This window comes from Pteropus vampyrus, unplaced genomic scaffold (genome assembly GCF_000151845.1).
Source record: "Pteropus vampyrus isolate Shadow unplaced genomic scaffold, Pvam_2.0 Scaffold240, whole genome shotgun sequence".
Lineage (NCBI taxonomy): Eukaryota > Metazoa > Chordata > Mammalia > Chiroptera > Pteropodidae > Pteropus > Pteropus vampyrus.
This window is the reverse complement of record NW_011889021.1, coordinates 2,156,737-2,162,298: the sequence shown is the minus strand read 5'-3', so window position 1 is coordinate 2,162,298 and position 5,562 is coordinate 2,156,737. Positions and strand designations below refer to the sequence as shown.

At 36.5% G+C, this 5,562-nt stretch overlaps 1 protein-coding gene and 1 pseudogene across 1 annotated transcript in view; both read right to left on the bottom strand.

Moving 5' to 3' along the window:
* Positions 1–5,562, bottom strand: part of PDE3B (phosphodiesterase 3B) — a 159,082-nt gene that overhangs the window by 81,480 nt on the left and 72,040 nt on the right. The window lies entirely within an intron of this gene.
* On the bottom strand, positions 1,514–1,636 carry LOC111728972 (annotated as a pseudogene).

Genomic DNA, 5,562 nt, shown 5'->3' with positions numbered 1-5,562 from the left:
TTCAGTTGCCTACAGTTGACTGTGGTCCAAAAATATTAAGTAGAAAATTCCAGAAATAAACAATTCATACGTTTAAAATAGAGCACTATTCTGAGTAGCATGATAAAATCTCACGCCAGCCTGCTGGTGACGTGAATCATCCCTTTGTCTTTCATATCTACACTGTATACACTACCTGCTTAATAGACATCTCAGTTATCAGATCAACTGTGGTAGTATTACAGTGCTTGTGTTCAAATAACCCTTATTTTACTTAATGTCACATTCACATAACTTTTATTACAGTATATTATTATAATTGTTCTATTTTATTAGTTATTGTTAATCTCACTATGCCTAACTTATAAATTAAACTTTATCATAGGTTTGTTATGTATAGGAAAAAACATAGTATATATAGGGGTCGGTACTATCCATGGTTTCAGGTATCCACTGGGGGTTTTTTGAATGTGTCTCCCATGGATAAGGGGGGACTACTCTAATCTCATTTACTACTCTACTAATCAAATTATATGATGCCGGTATGGTGACTTAGACTTCATGCTATCTATCAGCACTATGTTAGGCACTTACTACATATTGTCTCCTTTAATCTTTACTAGAATTCTCTGTGGTAAGCCATATTTCCTCATTTTACAGATGACACAACAGTACCTAAGAAAGGTGAAGTAAACTGCCCAAAGTCACATGACTAGTAAATGGCACAGACAAATTAAATTCAGATCTGCTGAATTCCAAAGCTTTAAAGATTCTTAATCATTATGCTCCACCATCTTAAAATTATTATCCTTTACTAAATACAGTGTGCTATGAATGGGTCCGGTGCTTGGCAACCATGTAAAATCACAGCAACTTTGCAAGTGACCCCATTATATACAGGGAGAAATTGAGGCTTAGTGATTCCTTTGCATTTGCCTCCCAGATCCATTCGTTGCCCTTCACTTGGCCCTAGGGAGGCTGACCCCTATAATCTGCATCACCTAATCTCCCATGCAGCTGGTTTCTCTTTTGGTCGGGAACCACAAGCAGGAAATTGGAATTTAGGAGGAGAGAGAAGGTGATTCTCAGCTGCCTGCCTGCCCATACACCATTATCTCTGATAACAACTATGGCCCTCCGTGACTACAACTTTTACCAGATGGTCTTCCCTTCACAGCTTCAGCTATGAGTCTGAAGACAGCATTGGAATCTCTAAACACCATTTCCACCCTTGTTCCTTTAGGCCCTGGTGAAGTAACAGCTTCCCACAGTTGCTAGTCTCTAGCATCTCTTGTCCATTTTCAACACTGCTCTTTCTCTCGAAGCAGACTCTTCACGGAAATCTTTTTATGTGAACCACTTTGGGGTGAATTCTGTTTTTTCTTGGGCCCCTAAATAATACAGGGATGATGTAACTAAGTTCTGTCGCATGGCTAGTAAATTGCGGAGCTAGAATTTGTTTTTTTGTTATTTTGGTTGACCTCACAGATTGCAAGGACCTTGTGAGCTACGTTCTCTTATTTTGTATTTGTTACACCTACAGCACTTGGTCTTCCTAGGTAAGTGGTCTCCTGTCCAAGTACTAACCAGGCCCGACCCTGCTTAGCTTCAGAGATCAGATGGGATCAGGCTTGTTCAGGGTAGCATGGCTATAGACCCCGGAGCTAGAATTTGAATTCAGGTTTACTTTCTTCCAATATTATTCCCTTCTATGCTAATAAGATAATTACTTATGCTTTTTGAAAGACCTTTCTTTCCGCAAATGAAAAGTATCTTGTTTTTATTTATCAAATCATCAAATTATACTTCAAAACCTGATTCTATATTCCCTGTATTTCATTGTTATTACAGATGTATTTTCTGAGCTCTAGCCAATGGCCAACTTTGCCATAAATAAACTAGATCCAATCCTGTTGCCTATCTGAGGATATTTTGCCAATATTTCTCTCCCTCTGTCCTACATCGTCATTTTCTCTCTCTACTAAATCATTCCCATTAGATTAGAAATTGCTGCAATTTCTCACATCTCACACACATACATACCTTCTCAAGATCACACTTCCACCCAGCCACTGTCCATTTCTCTAATCCCTTTTCCAGCAAAATTCCTCAAAAGAGTGGTGTTTACTTGTTCTAATTCTCAAGGTGACACTGATTTAGCTACACTGGTTTATTTGTTGGTCCTTGAACATGCCAGGCAAGTCCAATGAAATTCATTACATAAAACTATTATCAGGTGTGATTTTTCTAAAGCTGTACTGATAATTCAGATTTTATAAAGTAGTACTTGAAATACAAGAGTTCAAAATCTGAAACAAGATGTTTAAAGAGACGGGATAAATATGAGGTGAGTGAGCAAAATATGGAAGTACTGAAGTAATACAGTGGAACAGGCACAGCTTTAACCTGTAAAAGTACCAATTACTTAAATCTCTATCATTTAAAATTTTTATCCATTAGCTCTTAGGAGTCTATTTTTATCATTTAATGTTCTGAAATTGAGCAAAACACTTTTTTTTTTAACCTTAAGATTTTCAGAACCATTTTAAAGTCCTAAAACAGTTCCCACACACCGTGATCTAATTAGTATGCTAAGGAAATTAAAGCACAGAGAACCGTTTTCTAAGTATATGAAATTGCCTCTGTTTTACTTTACCAGTATTCTTAATCTCTCATTCTTTCTAGATGTTTATAAGGTTTTACCTACCTATTTCTCTTCTAGACCTCCTATGTCTTTCTAGATATAAACATTGGTCCAGACCTCAGCTGGTTTCTCCAGCTTATGTATGAGCAAAATTTCAGCTCCATCCCTGACCCAGATTCCATATTCTTACCAAGAGATATATATTCTGGGGGAAGTGTACCAAAAATAACGGAAGAAATTGGGGCCTTTAAAAATATAATTTCTATTTTCCTCCTACCTTATAAAGAAAATGTTTTCCACAAATTATAATTTTCAGTATAATTTAAGCAAGTAAGATTAAATTTATAATAGCTAATATTTAAAAGACCTTACTAAAACATTTGAATAATTCAGGAATGCATGAGGAATATCCTAATTAATATTCTAGAATTCTAAGCATGGTTTATGAACAAGACGAAAAGAAAAAAAAAAAAAAGGCCCCTCACTTCAATAAGAGAATATGCTACAAATCTGACTCCGGGTCTGGAAAGAAAACCAGGTGATCACAAGTCAAGGTCCTTCTGGGGAGATCTGAGATTAACCTAAAATGGTGGTCTTATGACTAAATCTAAGACATCCCCATCTATAGATACAATAACTCAGATAAACTGATGCTAGAGTCCAGATTCTCAAACACTATACTACAGTGCCTCCCACCTACTTCAGACTCAAACAGAGGAGACTGGCTTGCTTTCCCCCAGTCAGCTCTATGAGGCTCATACAACTCAAAGATCCACAATTCGCAATGACGTTCACGTAAAACAAAAGAACTAGGTGGTCCTAGACCTAAACTGGTATACCTTCTGCCTAACAAAGCAAATACAATGTATATAAATTGTCCTTTACAGTTTATCTGGGGGTAGATAAATTATAGTTTAGACTTAAGAATGATGAGCCAATCCAAGCCAGCCTTACTGGAATAACAGTTATATACATGTATTGAGGAAAAAATGAAAAATAACACATGAAAATTCTCTGCTGGAAGTTCTTTTTTTTTTTTTTAGGAATTCTGTTCCTTGGCTCTTTTGTTATCTCTACAGCTCTCTAATGTGTGTACACAGACACATGGCCTTTGTACCCAAATAACACAATGGAGAGAGTGCTAATGGCATTTCACCATAGGCACATAGGCAGAGACTGTAAGTGTATTTCATCATCAACTTGTAATCTCTGCCCCAAGAGAAGTACTTGAAGAGGGTTAAGAATATTCTTCTAGGAAAAAGCTAGAAATTCTCACCAAGGGCTCAGCTCCAGGCTTTGATACTCCTCTGCTGTCTGTTCACCCTACCTTGCCTTTGATCATGAGAACTATCAGTGCCAGCTCTGTGCCCAGGACCATTCTGAGGGCTGAAGTTTCCCATCTTCAAACAAGGTTCTGTCCAACCCTTCTTTGGACAGAGGTTGAAAAGCACTGTAGATAGTATCTAAATATTGTTTGTGTCATGAATTTGAAAGAGAACAACAGTGAGGGTAACCCCGTGAAGTCTCTGCCTTTCACTGTCCTCAAACTTTTGTCTCATCGAAACTAAAACAAAGTAAAACCTAGTTTAAAAGAGGGAGGCACCCTCAGCCTGGCAAACCATAGGCAACAAAGGAGAATGAAAACATGTATGTTTTCTATATATTATTATATTCGACCTTCATATTCATTCCTGTGAGATCAGGATTATTTTTTATATATAATGAAATTTTGATTAAGTAACTGATGAATGAATAAATGACTCATTTTTAACTCCTATCGTCCCCATATCCATTTCAGTGTAGATATTTCTCACTTTCTCTCATTACCGTTTTTACATTTGATATCAAGCCTGGATCACTTCAACAGCCTCCAATAAAATTTCCTCTCTTACCATTACATTTACTTTATACAACAAAATCAATCTTCAAAGACATTTGTACCATATTACTCTCCTGTTACAGATAGAATATATTTGGGCTAAAGGGAATTTAGAAGCCAACAATTCCAATGTTCTTATTTTACAGATAAAGAAAATAAAGACCAGAATAATTATGTGGTCTGTCTCTTCTTTCTTACCTCGGTGCCTAAAACCATTCAACTAAAAAATCTACCTGTAGGCAGACATTCAAGTAAACAAAGGAACTATTTGCATTTAAGTGAGACAAGCCTCTGCAAAGAAAATAGAAACATCTGCTCTCTGATTAACTTTTTTAATTCTCGACTTCTCTTTCCAAACCAAACTCACATCTGATTATCTCCCCAAACCAATGGAGGGGGTTCAGGGGGACATCTACCAATAAAAATCTGCTTACTGCTTTCTACATCTGATTTAAATGCTAATTAATTTTCTTTGGTTCCTATTTTCTACTTCTTATTTCTTAATCTCAGTAAATGAATCTGACTTCTTAAAACAGAAGAAATAGTTAAAGGCCACAATGGAGGCATTCTTTAAATAATAAAGCTTTTTGAAAACTGCAACTGCAAGTTACTTAGAAAGCAGCAATCAGAAATTACTTTATTCAATATGAGCAAGCACGCTGCCAATATGGTAAACATTAAGGACCATAAACAAAGAACTCTGTCTGATTCTACCAAATGGCTACATTTCCAAAGCATAAAAGACATTTCATACAAAAAAAGGACTATACAGGAAAGCAGCACAGGTATATTTAAAAATATATATGTTTAAATTTTATTTTATTATTAGTTTCAAGTATACAGTACCTTGGTTGAACATTTATATAGTTTATGAAGTGATCCCCCTGATTGCTCTTTCTCTCCTCTGGCTCTACATCTAGCCATTACATTACTGCCGACTGTATTCCCTATGCTGTGCTCCCTATTCCCATGACCATCTATCAGCTACTAATCTGTACCTCTGTAACTCTTCACCCCTTTCTCCCAGCCTCCAAACCCCTCTTCCCTATGGGCATTGCCA